We start from the raw sequence: 21,582 nt of genomic DNA, 5'->3' as shown, positions 1-21,582 counted from the left end.
GCCCTCGCAGCAGAAGGGGAGTCTGAGATACTTTCTTGGGATTGGGGACATATTTCTCAGCACAAGCCAGCAGCCTGGCTCTCTGATTCCCAGGCAAGAGGCAAAAAAATTGTGTGGGGAGTGGGGTGTGTCTGCACCTGATACCTCAACATCAATACCCTCTGCTGCTAATGCTCTTCCCAGGTGAGAGATCCTGTCTGTGGTGTCAGCATTAGCTAGAGGAAAGCTGTTAAAGGGCAGTTTCATTCTCACCGAGAGGAAGAGCCCATGCCGCTGCCTGAAACACAAATTAGACCCCAGGACTGGGACTTCTTGTTCTTCCTATTTCCTCTTAATTTTTCCTCTTTTTATGTTGCCTCATTAACTGTTCATAGTCCCCTCCAAACTGATCTATATTTTCTTTATTCCATTGCTATTAAAAAGGAAAATGTATGCTGATTTTAGAGTTTTACATAGATTAATACCCAAGATATGATCCGCACCACTTTTTAGAATATTATCTTCAAAGTTAAGGATAGCAACTCATGCCTGTGATCCCAGAACTTGGGATGCTAAAGCAGGAAGATTGACATAGGTCTGAGGTCATCCTGAGCTTTATAGTGCATTCTAGGCTAGCCTGGACAACAGAGCAAAAGCATGACTCTGTCCAACAGTTTACCTATTCTGTATCTTCTCTCCAGTGTCTCTGACATACTGAATGCTGGTCTTCCAGCAGCATGTGTGCATATGTGTGTATGGGTGTGCATACACACATGCGTCTGTGGTGTGTGTGAGAACATGTGTGTGTGTGCATATGCACCCATGCAAATGGAGGCCAGAGAACAATCTCTGTGCTGTCCACATTTGTTGAGTTTTTTTGTTTTGTTTTATTTTCTTGAGGCAGGATCTCTCTCTGACCTGGAACTTCCCAAAGTAGGTTCAATTGACTAACCACTGAGCCCCAAGAATGTATCTAACTCTGTGTCCCCAACACCAGAATTACAAGTATACACTGTCATGCCCAGCTTTTATTCACTTAAGTTCTGGGGATCAAACCCAGGTTCACGCAAGCACTCCACTAACTAAGCTGCATGCCCGGCCCCTGGACTTACTCTAATGAACATATCCCTACCAGAGCTGAGGTGGTATTTGAAATAGATCCAGTAAAATATATTTAAAATATAAATAATAAATAAATAGTTCAAAAATTAATCTAACGGAAGGACCTCCTAAAACTGAGAAGATTTTGTAAAGCAAAGGACATGGTCAACAAGACAAAATAGCAGCCTACAGAATGGGAAAAAGGTGTTCACCAATTCCACATCAGACAGAGGGTTGATCTTCAAAATATACAAAGAACTCAAGAAATTGGTCATCAAAGAAACAAATAATCTAATTTTAAAAATGGTGTACAGACCTAAGCAGAGAACTCTCAACAGAGGAATCTAAAGTAGCTGAAAGACACTTAAGGAAATGCTCAACATCCTTAGTCATCAGAGAAATGCAAATCAAAACAACTCTGAGATTCCATCTCACACCTTTAAGAATGGCCAAGATCAAAAACACTGATGACAACTTATACTGGAGAAGTTGTGGGATAAAGAGAACACTCTTGCATTGCTGGTGGGAGTGCAAACTGGTACAGTCCCTTTGGATATCAGTGTGGCGATTTCTCAGAAAATTAGAGAACAACCTTACTCAAGACCCAGCAATACCACTTTTGGGTATATATGCAAAGGATGCTCAATTGAGCACAAGGACACGTGCTCAACTATGTTCATAGCAGCTTTGTTTGTTATAACCAGAACCTGGAAACAACCTAAATGTTCCTCAACCGAAGAATGGGTAAGAAAAATGTGGTACAGTTACACAATGGAGTACTACACAGCAAATAATAATAATAATAATAATAATAATAATAATAATAATAATAACGACAGCTTGAATTTTGCAGGCAAATGAATGGATCTAGAAAACATCATATTGAGTGAGGTAACCCCGACCCAGAAAGACAAATATCATATGTACTTACTCATAAATGGCTTTTAAACATAAAGCAAAGAAAACCAGACTACAATTCACAATTCCAGAGAACTTAGACACCAATGAGGACACTAAGAGAGACATACATAGATCTAATCTACATGGGAAGTAGAAAAAGACAAGATCTGAGTAAATTGAGAGTATGAGCAGAAGGGGAGTGGGGAGGAAGGAAGGGGAGTGAAGAAAAACATATAGCTCAATAAAAACAATCTTTAAGATTAATCTAAAAGAAATAGAAGAATTGGTTATTCTTCTTACATTCTCAGTTGTCAGTTATACAAATTACAGGTATGCTTGGGGGCATAAGAATCGTATATGAGTTATTTACATGACGTCCATTAGTGGCTGGGTGTATGGCTTAGTGGATAAGAATACTTGCTCTGCAAGCATGAATGCCAGAGTTCAGACGCCAGCACCTATGTAAATAGCCAGCATTGCTGTGTATGTGTTTTTTTTAACCCAGCACTGGGGAACAGAAAGAGGTGGATGGGGGGAGTTCATGAGACATCTAACCAAGCTGGAACGGTGAATAGCCAGTTCAGTGAGAGACCCTCTTGCAAAATAATCAGCCCAAAGAGTTATTAAGATATAAATGTTCTGTTCAGACCTCCATAGGTGTGCACATTGGCAAGAGCATTTATGCACTCAACACACACACACACACACACACACACATACACACACACACACACTTAGTTAGGGTTTCTGTTGCTGTAAAGAGACACCATGACCACGGCAACTCTTATAACAGAAAATATTTAATTGAGGTGGCAACTCACAGTTGCAGAGGTTTAGTCCATTATCATCATGAAAGGGAGCATGGCGGCTGTGAGTATGGTAGCATGCAGACAGACATGGTGCTGGGGTTCTACATCTTTATCCATAGGCAACAGGAAGTGAACTGTCTCAGTGGGCGTGTCTTGAGCATATGAGACCTCAAAGCTTGCCTACATAGTGACACACTTCCTTCAACAAGACCACACCTACTCCATCAAGGCCACCTCCTAACAGTACCACTCCCTTTTGGGGGAGCCATTTCCTTTCAAACCACCACCACCACCATCTCTCACACACACACACACACACACACACACACACACACACACACACACAGGGGTTCAGACAGAGAGACAGAGACAAAGAAAAAGAGCAGAGACCGAATGAGACAAAGAGTGACAGGGAAACATATCAACCAATTATAATGCATTAATTTTACTTAGATTTCCATTTACAAGAAAACTTTAATGTAGCAATTGGGAAATACAAAAATTAAGTGGATATTTAGTAATATTAGGGAATTATTACTAACTTTTTAGATTAAATAGGACTAAACACATATTTTTTTTCAATGTGTTTCTCTGTGTACTAGTCCTGGCTGTCTGGGAACTAACTCTCTTTGTAGACCAGTCTGACCTCGAACTCAGTAAGATCCACCTGCCTCTGCTTCCTGAGTGCTGGGCTTAAAAGAGTACACCACCACTGCCCAGCGTATGTTTTAAATAATCCTTAAAGTTGCCTATTAAAATGTTTACAGATTATGACACCTGCCCAGGGTTTTATACCTTGGCAAGGAGGAGAAAACACAGAGTCTGCCCAGGGCCTTTTGTTGCCAGGCCGTCAGGCACTATTAAGGTAAACAAATATATGGTGGGACATGGAAGAGAGAGAGAGAGAGAGATTCATATCCTGTAGAGAGAGGCAGATCTGAATAGGTGAAGTTGATGAGAAGCAGCTTGAGGTGGGTCACCTGCTTGCCACCCAGGGCCATGATGATGTCCGGACTTGGACTGCTGCCAAGAGACATGTCTGGACCCATGGCCCTGCTGCAGCCATGGCCTGTATTGATGTCCCTGGCTCCCATCAACACCAGAGGAGGAAAGGATAGAGCTGTACAGACTCCCACCCCACCCCCCGCCGGCTACAACACTAGGGTGAGCCGGCCCTGCCCCCACCATCAGCAGCACTCAGGAGAGTGGTCCCTGCACCTTGCCTGGGCAGCACAACAGAGCTGACCCTGTTGGCAGAGGCCACAGGCAAGATGGCCCTGAGGGTGTGAGAGTGGGGGAACTGGTCCTGGCCCCGTCGTCTGCCATGTGGTGGCCTGGGAAAGATGCCCTCCACCCCTCACCTGTCACCACCTGTGGCAGGCAGGAGAGCTGACGCAGCCCCTCACCAACTGCAACACTTGGAAGAGTTGACCCTATACCTCCCCTGGGTATCACAGTGATGCTGACCCCGCTGGCAGAGGTGCGGGTGAGCCAGCCCCAAGGGGTGTGAGCATGAGAGAGTTGGACTTAGGCAGGGAAGGCAGATGCCTTTCCCTTCCCTCCCACCCATCACAGACTGTGGCAGGTAGGAGAGCTGGCCCTGCCTCTCGCCAACTGCAGCACTTGGAAGAGTGTCCCTTGTACATTGGCTGAGCAACACAGTATAACTGGTCATGGCAGTGTTGGTGTTGGTGTGTCAGCTCTGAGGGTGTGAGAACTGGAGAACCTGGCCTGTCTCTTGCTACTTGCTACATAGAGTGTAGAATGTAGCTAGCCAGGGCAGTGCTGGAGAGCTCACCCTGGTAGTGAGGATGAGCGAGAGCTTAGAGGCTGACCAACCCAGCAACCACGCAGGCCCAGAACCAGGGCTATGAGTTATTCCACCCCAACATCCTCTTCATCTGCCTGAGCACGTGAAAAAGGCGGTCCTGTAGATCCAAAATGGCAGGATCTCCATGACACAGGACAACAGGACATTCAAGAGGAGTCCCAGTGAAGGCCCAGTATTGCTATTACAGCAGAAGCCAGAGGTCTGGAACCAGACCAATGACTCATTGCAATGAACACATGTAAGTAAAGATGTAAGAACTAACAGGTATACTATGTGACCCCCCTGTATCACACTACAGCTTTCATGATGAGATTTTTCTTCTCTTCTTTCTTTTCTTTTAAATTTTATATTGTTTTGGTTTGTAGGGAGGTTGTAGTGGAGAAGAGTGGTTGCAGAACAGAAGGGGGGACAGGGAGATGGAATGGATCAAAATACAAGATATGAAATCCACAAAGAATCAATAAAAAGTTGAATTGGGGGAAGAATATTATGCCATTTTTCTAGGTGTGATAAGCCACATGCCGGAAAACATGTAGCTCATGATCTCACACAGATGTTGAACCTGAACAGGTCTAACTCACAGGACCAGAGGACACCAAAGGGGTTGTCAGGAGAGAAGGTGTGAGGAAAACGGCAGAGGTTAGTCAAAGGTGACAAGTTCTAAGAAGAGTATGGTCTGGGAACCTAGGTCACATCCAGTTAGTGACTTCATTAGTCACCCTGTCTCATATTCTTGGCAAGTTCTTAAATAATAGATCTTACTTTCTCTCACAACACACAGACCCTTGTAAGTTGCAAATGTCTATAATTTCAGCATTCAGGAGTCTGAGGCAGGAAGTATCGCTATCTGGGTGGCCAACTTCCAGCAGCACAGGGCTCGAAAGGAATCCACAGAGTCAGCACGTACTAGACTTTTCTGAGGGGCTTAGGGAAAAATACATTCACACTCTTTCTTGATGGTTTCCTTCCTTATTCTCTATTCTCCTGTATTCTTTTTTCTATAGCTTATGTATACCCCAACAAAGCTTTTCAAGCAATATAGAAATTATAAGGTAAAATATAGGAATGACATTCTATTTCTCAAGTAAGTGACTACAATAAATAAAAGTAAAACCAGTATATTTTCCATATCCCTTACATGAATAGATATTTTACATATCACAGACACAAAACAAATCATCCCAAGAACCCATGTACACTTACACCCAAGCAACTTGTTATAGATTAACAGTGTGTAAGCAAGCAAGATATTCTTTACTGGCAGGCTGCATTTTGAAGTTACAAAGAAAGGATCAATCACTTTAGTACTTATCTCAAAAGGTAATCTTATAAAAAAAATCTTAAAAGAATCGCAAATCTAAACTTTTATATATGAAAAATAATCAGTCAGCTCTGCTTTAAATCTTTAGGTTGCATTCCATAATCAGTAGTGTTTTATATCAAGAGATTGAGGACAGAAATATGTATAAGGAATTAATCATCACCTTTGGTCATCAGTCAATCCTAGCAAGAAAAGTGCATCAGCTAATAATTGGGCTGCTTCATTCTTGTTTGCAGACATTAAAGAGTTCCTTACTCAACTATGTGTCTTTCTAAAGCTTTAGATTATCCTTTTGGGTTTTTGAGCTCAAAGCTATTGTCAAAACATCTTATCCAACCTGAAGGTATTATAAGGCTCTGTTTTAGCTAATGATGTACACCAAAACCTGTGACTGCATCTTTCAGCATTAAGATTAAAGGAATTCAAGTCAGCTTGGTTCCTGGGACTCGATTGTTTTTCTTAATCATTAACCTAAGCTACAGTCTCTATGGTTCCTCAATAGAAACTCACGCTTCTAGCTGTGTGACACTTGCCATTAAAACTCTATGTAAACTAACATTAGTATTGTCAACTAGACAATACAGCTTAGGAAGGAATCATCTTCATAAGAATCCACAGATAGAAATTCCCAGTAGAGAGGAATGTTTTCATAAGATAAGCAAACTACATCACAGGCAGTGGGAATCATTCACCCCGTGCCAGATACCAGAGACAGAGAGCAGCGGTCCACGTGTGAAGGCATAGCAAAAGCAAAAGACATTCTGGGATTTGTGGGCTTGCAGCCTTGTCTATCCCAGATTCACCCATCATGGAGTTTCTTCCTGGTGGGCTAACACCTTGAGCTTCAATTGCTACTGGCTGCACCTCTGACATGACTACTGACACCGGCAAGGAGGACTTCACCATAGTCAAGAGCAGCCTGGGCTACAGAGCGAATGCCAGGCTAACTAGAGTTACATAGCAAGACCCTGAAATAACCAAACTTGCACACAAACTTTCAACTGTGAGAAGTGATTAATGTAATTAGTTTGATTGTAGCCAGTGGTTTACAAAATAGATATAACAAATCATCTGATTTTATACTTAATATTTCACTTGTATTTGTTCATTATATCTCAATAAGCCTAGAAAAAAATACAGATTATTTAATATAGCTGGAATTGGCTTTGGAATAACTAGGTAAGAGTGAGGGAAACAGAAAATAGAAGGTGGGCCATGAGTTGGGTTCCTGAAGGTTAACTAACCCATTTCTCCTCTTTCCTGTGTACTTCCAGTTTTCTGTAACAAAATGGAATTTTCTCAAGCGACTGACTCTTGTTACTGTGCTGCGATCGCCCTTACTTCGTCTCATGGCGAGTTCTAACCTCTGGATCAGGTTGATCAACTCCAATCTTGACTTTTCACCGGGTCGTGAAGTGAACCTAATCGTTTTACCAACCTTTGTTGTCTATGGAATGAAACAGAACACGCACAGCAAAACCCTTCACGCGGCACGCCGCTGTCTGAGTAGGGACTGACTCTCCTACAACTTGCTGTTTCCTTGTTTGTTTTGTCACTGATACTTATTTGCTCATGAAAGGGGGTTGAGGCTTTTGCTTGTTTTGTCTTGCTATTGCAGACAAGTGGGCCTTAAATTGCTAGGTAAACATGGTAGGTGTCAAACACACCATGCTCCTGCCCTGTCTCCTGAAAACTGGGATTACAGGTGGACAATGCTACATCTGGCACATAGAACTTTTCTTTCTGCAAGTTTCTGGAGCCATACCCCAGCGGAGCAGGAAAGATACTGGTGATAAAATAAAGATGCCAGTCAAGGCCGACAGTGAGAAGAAAGGTGCGCATGCAATCTGGCCATTGTCTAGTTGCCCGCAAGGCCCCCTGTGTTCTACTGTGATTAGCTTTCTGACAAAGCCCTGAGCTTGAAATCTGAAGGCTATAAGAAGGACTGGTTTAATTGCTCTTAATTGTCACTACTCTGTGGTGGAAATAACACCAGAAAAGGAAACCTAATGTCTATAATTCACTACGATCTAAAGGACATTTGCATGCGCCAGACTGATCCCATCCACCTGCTTTTGAACCAGACTCTGTATTAGGGGCAGGAAACAATTCTAAAGGAAACCAAAAGAGAGAAGAAATGTTACTAATGTTATTTTAAATTATACATAATGGTATATGAATATGACTTGTGGATGAGTTACTTTTCTCATTGCTGTGGCCTGACAAAATGCACGCGCACTCACACGCGTGCACACACACACACACACACGCACACTTGCACAATATACACATGCGCATACATATATATGCATATATATGTATCTGTATACGTAAGCCACATGGGGAGATAATACTCTCAAGGGACATAGACTTGACTACCTAAGTGTCAAAGACCAGCTTTGACAAAACTCATAAGTTCAAGTGTAGGAGCATGAGGATTAGAATTATTAAGCAAAAGGAACAGAGGTATTAGAGAAATAAGAGACAGAAACACAGAACAGCATCAGGAGGGACATTCAGTGAACACTGAACCCACCTTGTTCATTTTCCACACGCTTATATACCTCACTCTAAAAGGGGAGTGGGGGGTATGCAACAAACTTCATTAACATGATATAAGGAATAGACTTGAATTCTCTGACCTTTGGTCCGGGTAGAGCAGATCAACCTCGACACCCAAAATTACTAATTAACCACACTGTAGGTCACGATCTCTCCTTTGTAGCCACACCTGTTATTAACAACTTTGAGAGAGCAAAAATAAGATGGAACTCTCTGACCTCCAGTCAAGGTGGAACAAGCTCATGACTCTGTGGGCTCTCACACCTAACAAAGAGGCAAGTAGCACTAGGCACAGGAAACCTTCCTTAAAGTTGCTAGTCAGGGTAGTTCAAGAGACTCACAACACAATATAGGTTATTGTCATTGCCCTTGGGTGTCTGTCTTACTATGGTTTACTATTAATTAGTTAGGTGAGGAGACACCATGAACACGGCAACTCTTATAAAGAAAACATTTAATTGAGGATGCTCTCTTACAATTTTAGAGGTTCAGTCAGTTATGATCACGACAGGAAGCATGGCATAGTGCAGGCAGATGTGGTGCTGGAGCTGAGAGTGCTACATTTTGTAGGCAACAGGAAGTCAACCGAGTGTCACACGGAGTGAAACTTGAGAAAAAGGCCTCAAAGCCCTCTCCCACAGTGACAAACTTCCTCCAACAAAGCCACACCTCATAACAGAGTCTCTCTTTTGGGAGGCCATTTTCTTTCAACCACCACAGTGCCTCATAAAACTTGAAGGCAAGACCCCATTGCTAAAAATTCCACACATTTTTGGACACAGGATTTTGAAGAACTGAACTGTAACTGACCTGGAAGCCTCCTCCCTGAAAACTAGATCTTATCAAAGGGAAAAAGTCATTGGTAGTCTTACCTCGCTGTAATGCCTACAAACCATAATAATGACCCACCTAGAAAAATACCCTCAATGGTACAATGGGGACACTTTTATCTTAGGGTAACTAAAAGTGTCTAATTGGGCTTCAGACTTTCTGCAATTTGAGGAAAGTCATGCCTAGTACTGTAAACCCAGTCAACTCTGCTCTGTCCCTTTAAGAGACAAGCCACACCCACTCTCAGCTGAAGTAAGCTCATCTTCAGCTTCCAGCCTGAGTCCCTTCCCTTTGTGTCTCCCTCTTGAAGAGGCAGCTTCTGTCTCTCCCCACTTCTCCCCTTCCCCTCCTTCCCTTTTCTGTTTCTCTCTCTCTCTCTCTCTCTCTCCTCTCTGCCTCTCTCTCTGCTCTTCTTTCCCTCTCCCCTTTCCCCTCCATAACTCACTAAATAAATAGCCAACCTCACTCTGTATGGTGTGCCTATCCATGTCTCTGTCTCTCTCCCTTTGCTTGGCTCCCTGCCCAGGACCAGTCATCTTGGGAGACCTGTGGTGTGGTTTTTTTTCTTTTTTCTTTTTTGGTTTTTCGAGACAGGGTTTCTCTGTAGTTTTTGGTGCCTGTCCTGGAACTAGCTCTTGTAGACCAGGCTGGCCTCGAACTCACAGGGATTCGCCTGCCTCTGCCTCCCGAGTGCTGGGATTAAAGGCGTGCACCACCACCGCCCGGCTCTGTGGTGTGGTTTCATGACGTTCTCATCTGTCTATCTCTCCTCATGGGACCACTCGTGCCCACTTCAGCCACTTGGGAACTGCGCTGTCTCTGCCTGGGACTGGCTACTCTCGGGACCCACTGCCCACTACCGCTGCTTGGGGACCTGCAACGTTTCTGCCGCTGCAGCCGCTCAGGGAATCCGCAGCATTTTACTTAATCCATTATGCCTAGAAATCACAATAATTACCCTCCTAGAAAAATATCCTCAATGGTACAATGGTGACACTTTTATCTTGGGGTAACTAAAAGCTGTCTAATTAGGCTTAAGACCTCCTGCAATATGAGGGAAGTCATACTGTAAACCCAGCCAACTATCCATGGCTTGAGAGGTCACAGATCTGAGACCATTTTCATAGACCAGTGGAATTCCTAACTGTGTTCTGAGTACTTATGCTCACATGCATAGAAGCTGTACCTGTCACCCCTCATCAAAGAATTTTCTTTTTAGAGTAGATGAAGATTATTACAGAAATCCAACCACTGGTCACAGCATTAAAAAAAAAATAAGTGGCTATGGAATATCCAGACTCATCTGGCACAGTTACAATCCAGCACCTACATCTGAGCCTCAAGAATCACAATGGAAGTGGGGTTGGAAAGAGTTTAACAGTTAGGACCAGGATTCCTGCTGCAAGATAGCATTTTCTAGCCATGACAGCAAAGCTGCTCTCATGAAGTCTCAACAGTGTGGTTGCCCAAACAAGACCTGCATGGGAACAATACCAGTTGACCCACCAAAGTCAATGGGGGAAATTTCACAAGCCTCCACCCCAACTTGAGGAGTTTCAGACGGTCAGTGGCTGCTGAAAGAGGGAGAATAAATTTTCTCCAGGGATGAGCCCCCTGATAGGTTATCTAATCCTAAGGGGTCAGTCCTAAATATATACATATATGCACAACACTAAATGGTCTCAGAAGGTTACATATGTAACAGTAATAATGCTATAAGAGGCCATGAAATTGAATTAAGAGGCAGTGGAGGGCACATGGGAAGAGCTAAAGGGGGAAGAAAGGAGATGGGAATGCTATAAATGTAGTCTAAAAGTATAAAAGTCTCCAAGAATAAAAATAAATAAAAATTTTTAAGTCCATAGGGAAACATCTTTGCAGAGATGGTATCAATACTTCTGTGGAAAGAACTGACCACCTGTGGCACCCAAAGCGACTTTACTGAGGCCCCCCCAAAGTGACTTTACTGCTTTCAAAGGTAAAACCTGGCCCTTGGCTTTAGGGAATAGTTTTATATCTGTCTTGCTTTGATCAAAGTCTTTTAGATTTATTTATTTTACGTTTATGGGTGTTTTGCCTACATGTATGAATGCCCATGAATATCCATGTGTGGTGCTTGTCCTGGATAGTTTTATGTCATTTATGTATGTATAGCTTGTCACAAGCTAGAGTTATCCGAAAGAAGGAAATTTCAATTGATAAAATACCTCTATGAGATCTGTCAGTACAGCATTTTCTTAGCTAGTGATCAATGGGGCGGGCCTGGCCCATTGTGGTTGATGCCATCCCTGGACTGGTGGTCCTACAATACATAAGAAGCAGACTGAGCGAACCATGGTGAGCCCATAAGCAGCACTAGTCCATGGCTTCAGTCTCAGCTCCTGCTCCAAGTCCCTGTCCTACCTGAGTTCCTGAAACTTCCTTTGATGGTGAAGTGTGATGTGGAAGAATAAATGGAGTGAACCCTTTCCTGCCCAAGTTTCTTTGGTCATAGTGTGTTGTCACAGCAACAGTCACCCTCCTAACTAAGAAAAGCTGTGCCCATGGAGGTCAGAAGAGGGTACTGGGTAGCTGGAACTGAAGTCACCAATGATTATAAGCTGCCACATGGGTACTGGGGGCCAAATCCAAGTCCTTTGCAAGGGCAACCCAACTCTCTAGCTCTCTTTTGATGTCATGTCAAGCAGTGCTCTCAAGGCTTACTCAACATAGCAAAAGCATAATTTCTTTTCTTTTAGTCAGATCTTGCTGTGTGACCCAAACTGGTCTCCCCCCACTTCGTGTGGTGGCAAGTCTTATCAGTTCAAACATGCACCAGTATACGTTGTCATTTTTTATATATATTTTGGCAATTATTTTCTTTGGTTTACTGTTACTTTTGCTTCTATGAGTCAGAAAAAAAGGAAATTCCACAAAAGTTAAATTAAACCAAGATGAAGCAGTTTCCTACAGACAGTATATTGGTTCCCTAAAGCCAGTTAGTTGATTTTTTAAAAAATATATTATCTCATTTTTATGTGGTGGTATTACATGTGAAAGTCAGAGGACAATTTGTGGGAGCCTCCTTCTAGCATGTAGGCTCTGTTTATCAAATGTAGGTTGTCCAACTTCATGGCAGGTGCCTTTACCCCTGAACCACCTCATAGGCCCATTGGTTTTCATATAAAATATGTTCATTCTGCAGGTTCTGATTACTGATGATTAAAATCAATCAACAATTGTTTAACACCTCAGATAGTAGACCCCCTTCTACCACAATATAACTATCTAGAGTGACTTCCTCCCTGGAGCCCTGCTTCTCACTGTATTTCAAGTTTACCCTCTCACCTCTCCTCCCTGAATCACATAGTTCCCTGGACTCACTGAGACACAAATGGCAGCCATCAATTCTGCCTTGCTCTGTTGCCTTCCACACATATCATAGTGAAACTCGAGTTTTCCATCAGAGAAATGGGCCCCAGGCACATGGGAAACTGAAGACCTGAATCAATGACTGTTCCTGACAGTACCTATCTCTACTTACGCATAAACCAGGGTCGCACAATTGCTCTGGGATGCCATCTTTCTGCAACACCCAAACAATGAAATAAAACCACCTCTTTTTTATTGAATTTATTGAGCTATGCATTTTTCTCTGTTCCCCTCCCTTCCTTTCCCCTCCCCTTCAACCCTTACCCATGGTCCCCATGCTCCCAATTTACACAGGAGATTTTGTCTTTTTCTACTTCCCATGTAGACTAGATCCATGTATGTCTCTCTTAGGGTTCTCATTGTTGTCTAGGTTCTCTGGGATTGTGAATTGTAGGCTGGCTTTCTTTGCTTTATGTCTGAAAGTCACTTATGAGTGGTACATATGATATTTGTCTTTCTGGGTCGGGGTTACCTCACTTAGTATGATGCTTTCTAGATCCATTCATTTGCCTGAAAATTTCAAGAAGTCATTATTTTTTTCTGCTGTGTGATACTCCATTGTGCAAATGTACCACATTTCCCTTATCCATACTTTGGTCAAGAGACATTTAGGTTGTTTTCAGGTTCTGGCTATGACAAACAATGCTGCTGTGAACATAGCTGAGCAAATGTCCTTGTGATATGATTGAACATCCTTTGGGTATATATCCAAAAGTGATATTGCTGGATCTTAAGGAAGGTTGTTTCCTAATTTTCTGAGAAATCACCATACTGACATCCAAAGGGGCTGTACCAACTTGCACTCCCACCAGCAATGCAGGGGTGTTCCCTTTACCACGCAGCCTCTCCAGTGTAAGTTGTCATCAGTGTTTTTGATCTTGGCCATTCTTACAGGTGTAAGATGGGATCTCTGAGTTGTTTTGTTTTGCATTTCTCTGATGACTAAAGATGTTGAACATTTCCTGAAGTGTCTTTCAGTCATTTTAGATTCCTCCTGTTGAGAGTTCTCTGTTTAGGTCTGTACTCCATTTTTTATTGAAATGTGTGATCTTTTAGTGTCCAGTTTCCTGAGATCTTTGTATATTTTGGAGATCAGCCCTCAGTCCAATGTGGAGTTGGCGAAGATCTTTTCCCATTCTGTAGGCTGCCATTTTGTCTTGTTGACCATGTCCTTTGCTTTACAGAAGCTTCTCAGTTTCAGGCGGTCCCATTTATTAATGGCTTCTCTCAGTGTCTGTGCTGCTGGAATTATATTTAGGATGTGGTTCCCTTACCAATGCGTTCAAGTGTACTTCCCACTTTCTCTTCTATAAGGTTCAGTGTGGCAGGCTTTATGTTAAGGTCTTTGATCCATCTGGACTTGAGTTTTGTGCATGGTGATAGATATGGCTCTATTTCATTCTTCTACATGTTATACCAATGCTAATTATTAAATATGTTTTCTTTTTCCCATTTCGTATTTTTTACTTCTTTGTCAAAAATCAGGTGTGTGGATTAATATCCAGGTCTTCAATTCAGTTCTATTGGTCCTCCTGTCTGTTTTTATGCCAATACCAGACTGTTTTCAGTACTGTAGCTCTGTAGTAGAGTTTGAAGTCAGGGATTATGATGCCTCCAGAAGTTCCTTTATTGAACAGGATTGTTTTGGCTATCCTGTAAACCTACCTCTTAAATCTTTCATTTTACTTGATTCTCTAAATAGCATTGCTCTGGTAAGGAAATTTTCATCTTTTGTTTTCTAGAGGACATTAAGTGTTTCTTCAAGCCAGAAAAAAAAAGAAAATAGTATTTTTCTTTGCTCCCATTTACACAGCTAAAAGAAATTCCATACCTCAAATTAAAGTCTTTTTCAATCAAATGGTTAAAAACACAAGATTAAGGATTAGAATTAATAACACTATCATTGTAAATAAAATGGACTGGTTCATGAGAAAGTGATAAAGAATAACCCTTAGTAAATGCATCAATTTATTCAAGTCTGGCAGTGAAAACCTCAAACCAAGACTTTTCCCTTTGCACAGTACAGAAATGCAGATAACAATACCCAATGGTGATGGAAACAAACCCAGTAGCCACCTCCAGAGAAAGAGTAGGCATGCAGAGGCAGGCCTAGAGTCTGGAACCCCTTTTCAAACCTCTATCAAGAGTGGGACCTAATTAGATGGTAAATATAGTGACAAAGAAATGATGGGAAGGTGCAATATAGAAGTATACACATGCAGGACACATCTGCCCAGGAAATGTAGGCTTATCCCATGAACTTAAAATAACTTCCTTTTGTGTTATGATTTGAGTATGAGCTATCCCCATGGGCTCATGGGCACAACACTTGATCCTTAGTTGGTGGCCCTATGTTGGTGGCCTGGTTAAAAGAAGTAGGTCACTAAGGCATGTCCTTGAAGGCAATATCTTGTCTCTGGCCCCTTCTTCTTACTATATGCATCTTATTCACCATGAGACAAGCCTCCTACTAATGTTTCCATGGTGTACTGCCTTAGAATATGAGCCAAGAAACCATGAGCCAGATCCTCTCAAAACATGAATTAAAATAAATCCTTCCTCCCTTAGGTTGTTTTTGCCAGATGTTTGGTCACAACAATATAAAAGTAGCTAACATAAGTGCCAGCAAGATGGTTCTTCAGCAGGTAAATGTGCACACCATCAAAGCTGGCTATCTGAGCTTATCCCCCAGAACCTACATGATCAAAGGAGATAAACAGCCAGTTGTCTCCTGACCACTACATATAAACTATGACACACTAATCTTTTTAAACCAATTAACATAGAAAATCAATACCAAAGAAGTGGGTTTTCTTCTGTGACTAAATGTGACTATGTGGTTTGTAAGTCTTTAGAATTGATTTTGGAGATAAATTTAGAAAAGTTTCAAGAAGCATGCTAGAAAATGCTTAGGATGTTGTGAGTCAATTTTAATGGGTAAATTTGTTGGGAATTTACAACAGCAAAATACTGACAGGAAGGCAGACAGGAAGGACTGTGCCATGGATATAGCTACAGGCTATTTTTGTGACAGCTGACAACCATGGTCGAAGAGTCCCAGTTACTATGTGAGCCACAGGTCTTGATTATGCCATTTGATATTGGAGTTTCAGACATGCACAACAGAAGGGTTTGTGGTCCATGGAGAGGCAAAGGAAGGCACAGAATGCCAAGAAATTAGTGGCAACGTTGGGATCCTAGCAGGCAGATCCTGACAAAATGATGTACAAAACTGTCAGCATTCGACATAAGCTGTAATGGAAATCCAAGTATGTTGGAGGTGCTAAAAACTTGGACTGATTATGAAAGAATTCCACAGGCAATGATGCTGTAGACTACAGGCAGCAAGGACATAGAAGCAGGGATGCCCAAGACCATTAAAAATTAGGTCATGGTCCACAAGTTCTAAGTGCTGGAGAGGAAGTTTCAGGATTAAAAGTTCACCTTAATACTTTTGAGTCATACTTCAGCCCAAGCACCCTTGCTATTCTTATGTCCTTCCTTTATGGACTAGGAGTGATTATATTGAGTAATTTTATATTGCAAGTATGTAAACTTGTTTCTTATTCTACAGCTTTTGCCTTGGGCCTCATAGGAAACTTGAATTTAGACTTTTGAACAATGTCAGTTCTACGAAAACTTTGGTGACTAGTGTGTATGTATGTAATATCGACCCCTATGACAGCTGAAAGTAATTCTAGAAGACGATGTTCCCCTCTCCCAACAAAGTTTGTCCTCAGGGTTAGGGACATCATTTAGGGTTTGATTATGATTGGTATAGGGTTGAAGGCTGCAGGGTGGGGGGAATTTTTATAAGCTCAGGGATTCTTTTGAAAAAAAAGCAAATTGGATGGAATCATAGATTGGTATGAGCTTACTCACACTAATAATAGTGAGTAATAGAGTGAATACTTGTGAGTTATTATTTATAGACAGTTACATTGGTATATATTCTTGTATATTGATTCAAAGTTAAATTACATTGAATATTGTATGCATGCATTCTCTATTCTTCTACCTCTGTTTTAAACATTTTTATATATTAATATATATTTACCATATTGCAGTGTACACTTCTACTTCTGATCAAGATACTTATACATTGCTTACATTTGGGGGTCATTGTTCTCATTTATTACACAGTTGTTTATTGTCTTAGTCTTTAAGTTATAGGGGTATTAAGAATTATAGATCAATAGTCATTTATGTTTGTCATACTTATAGTTAGACACTAATCAGGTTCTTTAGATACATAGAGATTATATTCTGCATAAATAGATAATCTTCAACCACTTCAAAGAGCTGTAGAAAATGGCATTTAAAAAACTTAGAACTCTGTTCAAATGAGACACAGTTGCTCCTGGCAGCACTGATCTATTCCCAAGAGAATGTTGAGCACCAAAGACACTCCACTTGGAGTTTGTTTTCTTCTTGGCAAAAACTGGCCTTTGGGCAAAGAAATGCCCATGCCTCAACCACTGACAAGATATATAGTATCCAGAAATGGATAAACAGGACTGTCAAATCTTGCCAAGACAAGGTAAGACGGTTTTGAAATTTTTCTTGTTTTTGAAAATGGTCTGTCAGTTATTCTAGGCCTTAGCCAAAGTTGATTGCTTCAGTGTTAAAAATGAGACTTTGGGTGATTGCCCAGGTAGCCAGTTGTCTCTGCCATTTGTTGCACATTTTGGAAGCTGCTTGATTGCACTTCCTACTTACTCAAGTAATATTATTTCCTTTCTTGGATCTTCAATGGTGTTAAAGACTAGATAATTGTAGTTACTTTCCTCTAATGACTTGGCTAAGTTATTTATTATACAAGACTTAAGCTACTTAGAATAGGATATTTGCTCTTATTGTATATAATTTTGTATTAGGCTTAGAACTCTCTTAATTAAACAAACGGGGGAGGTGCTGTGGGAAGACCTGCAGCTTGTAAGTACCCGCCTACTGTGGTGTGGCCTCTTATACTATATCTGCAGATGAAAAGTCTGGGTCTGTCCCTTTTCTCCTTCCCCTTGCTCCTTTACGCCTGCTGCTTGTCTTGGATCACGTGATTAAAACCGGCCAAGTGGAAGATCCTGATTTGTGAGTTTACCCCTAAATAAATATCTATTTCTCAATTCTGAGCTAGTGTGGGATTTTTTTTAAGTGTCCATTTGCCGCTTCACCTGGAGGGTTCCCCACGACAGTCGGTGTCCGATTCCCTGTCACATATGTGAGTGTGTGTGCACATACTTGTATGTGTATTGTGCACACATGTTAATGCAGAGAAAAGAAGAGGGCACCTTCTGCCACTTTTCTGCCCCATTTCTTTTTTAAAAAATAATTTATTTAACTTTACTTTATATGCATTGGTGTGAAGGTGTCAGATCCCCTGGAACTGGAGTTACAGACAGTTATAAGCTGCTATGTAGGTGCTGGGAATTGAGCAGCCAGCACTCTTAATTGCTAAGCCATCTCTCCAGTCCTTCTGCCTTGTTTCTTAAAGCAGAGTATTTTCCTGAAACCAGAGTTTATCATAGTAGCGTCAATATGGTATTAACCTCACTCAAAATAATGAACATTCTTAAATACTAACTTCTGCTAGGCTGGCAGGCAGCAAGCCACACATATCATCCTGTATGTACCCTCCACAGTACGGGAGTTACTGTATATGTGAGACCATACCTGGTTCATGTGGGTGCTGGTATCCAAAATCAGGACCTCAAAGTTGAGCACTTTTATGTCAACTGGAAACAAGTTAAAGTCATCTTCAAGGAGAGAACCTCAACTGAGAAAGTACCTCTGTAAGTTTGAGCTGTAGGCAAGTCTGAAAGGCATTTTTTTTTTGTTTTCCTACAAGAAATATTCTTTAATTATAAAGACAAATACAGGTTAAGGTAGCAAAGGCAGTTTAATTGCAACGTTAATACAAAACAGTAGAAATAACTGTAAGTATTTATTGTTTTTATTGAGCTATACATTCTTCTCTGCTCTCTTCTTTTCCTCCCCTTCCTACCCTCTCCTGTGACCCCCACACTCCCAGTTTACTCAGGAAATCTTATCTTTTTCTTCTTGCTATATAAATCCATGAATGTCTCTTTTAGGGTCCTCTTTGTTGTCTAGGTTCTCTGGGGTTGTAAATTGTAGGCTGGTTGGTTTGTTTGTTTGTTTGTTTGTTTTACATCTAAAAATCACTTATGAGTTAGTACATATTATAGTTGTCTTTCTGAGTCTGGGTCAGTCAATATGTTTTTTTTTTCTAGATCTATCTATTTGTGTAAGGCATTTTTTTTAAACTAGTAATGATGGGGGAGGGCCCATGCTATTATACGTGGTACCATCCTTGGGCTGGTGGTCTTGGAATCTATAAGAGAGCAGGTTGAAGAAGCCATGATGATCAAACCCAGTAGGCAGCACTCCTCTATGGCGTCTGCACCAACTCCTGCCTCCAGGTTCCTGCTATTGGAGTCCTTGAGGACCAGCTTTAGTACCCCTCAGGGCTCAGAACAGGGTGTCTATAGCAAGCAAAAATCTGAGGGTAAAAAAATTAACTCAAGCACATTACCTCTGCATGTTCTTTGTTTTTTGGGTGAGGGGAAGAAGAAGAAGAAGGAGGAGGAGGAAGGAGAAAGAGGAGGAGGAAGAAGAAGAAAGAGAGTAAGGGACGATCTCCACGAGATTTTTGGATTTTATAAACATAGTTGGAAATTCCATAAGCAAGGACAATGATAATATGCATACCAAAATCACAAAAAGGGCAGGTAAAACCTGACAAAGCAGTACTCTGGAACAGGTGACACAACCCAGGAAAGAGCCAGCATCCAAGGGACAATACCCGACATTCCAAGCCATTAGATAAAGTTACTGAACATCCCTGAATCCTGGATTCACCCATTCTCCTCATCCAATCTCTTTTGTGATAAGCAGCTTTGGGGACGCCTAGATCTGTTCGTTAGCAAAGGTGGGGCATGCTGCCTTCCTGCTCAGTGCTGTCTTCTCTAGAGATTTCTATGTGGTCTGTAAGCAGGTAATTCTGTGGGATTGACGCTACGCAAATTTGACCATTAGAACAAAGAGTGAATGTTGTCTCTCTAAGGCCTCATGGTGTGTGGGGGATGGAGCAAAGTCATTCTGTTGCCCTGCAGGAAAAGTTACACTACTGAGGTGTTGAGGAAATGGATCCCATTTTGAGGGGAAGATCATGGCCTCACGAGGTTTTTGCAGATGTGGCAGTGACTTTTCCAAAATACAAGTGTTCCCATAGCTCTGTAAAATGGCTTATTCCAAGTGGACAGGTACGGATGTGTACACTTCCCATGAATCTGCCTACTGGTCTGCCAGCTGAACATTTATTGTATAGTCTTACAGGCTCCAACATCCTAACCCATGTGGGTTCTTGTCCTGACTCCCTTCAATGATGAGCAGCCATAGGGAAGTGTAAGCCAAATAAACACGCTCCTTCAAGTTGCTTTGGCCATGGTATTATATCATAGCAACAGTAACCCTAACTAAAACAAGCAGAAAAGACTCTTAAAACATCAAACTTTCTTTCAAGTCCTAAAACTCTGGGAACTTTTGAAGATTAACTGACCATAGTTTGTATGAGCACTTAGGAGCCCAGGGCAAAATGTTGTGGTTTAAATACGAAATTTCTCCAACAGGCTTATGTGTTAACACTTGGTCCTCTCAAAACCAAGTCTTTCTGACTCAGACCCACGCATGTTCTTACCCACAGTGCTAAGCTAACTTCCCACCCTTTATCAAGTCTGTAGCATTTTGAAAATGACAGGATTATTTTAGATCCATGTGCATTTATTCTTCTTGCTTTGTCTGTTTTTCAGCCTTTTAAAAACTTGCTTTTTCAGTATGTCTGAAAACTACTAATCCAAAATGGATGAAAGACCGCCATCAAGAGCGATGTCTGAAAACTAAACAACGTCCCCAGTTTGGAGTTACAAGGAGGGAGATGGTTCCCAGTAACAGAGAAAAGGGGACATTTTGGACAGATCTCTGTTCTAAATAAAATTGTCCTACAGAACTCACCCAGCAAAAAATCCATCTTTACATCTTACTGATCAGAACCTGGCCATATGTCTAGCTCCTTAGTCAATGGCAAAGAACAATGGAAGAATGGAATCTCCTGGGGAGTTTAAGACAATCTCAGTTTCTCTCTAGGAGCTGGAAATTGCTAACCAAACAAATCTGGCATCTCTTAAGAAGATGAAGTGGGTGATAACAGCCCCATGGTCTACCACCAGCCTTCCTCGCTATGAGCTTGGTCTTGATTTATCATATCCATTTGTTTTTCACATAGAAGATACCAGAACTCTTAATGAGAGGAAAAGCTTTGAGTGACTGCCAACTTCTACTAACTGTACCACTAAAGTTTTTGCCTCACATACTACAAATAGAACACAGGAAGTGTGGATCTTCTTAGAAAGTCTCCTACCACTCACACCCAGGACTCAATACTCAATACATCTCAAAGAAAGAATAAAGTCACCAGTTATAGAAACTCTACTGAAGATTCCATAGGCATGGATACAAAGAAGTGGGAGACTTTCAGCACATAGCTCTCTGACTCCAACAATTCTGCCTTGAACAACCCTTCAGATCTGTTCTGCTGAAACCACCCATCCTTCACAAATATTGTCCTGATTAGTCTGCCCTTGCCATCAGCTTCCTCTGGCCACTCAGCCAAAGGTTCAAGAGTACTTTATGAACCTGTAACAAAATATTTCCTCAAGCAAAGGAGCTAAAATTATCATCCAATAGTGTAGATGTGGACTAACAGGAAAGCCAGAGATGGAGGTAGATACTGAAGTAGCCTCTTCTGATAGAGAGCACCGATA

Source organism: Myodes glareolus, chromosome 6, assembly GCF_982192425.1.
Source record: "Myodes glareolus chromosome 6, mMyoGla1.1, whole genome shotgun sequence".
Lineage (NCBI taxonomy): Eukaryota > Metazoa > Chordata > Mammalia > Rodentia > Cricetidae > Myodes > Myodes glareolus.
Note: the sequence above shows the minus strand (reverse complement) of the source record.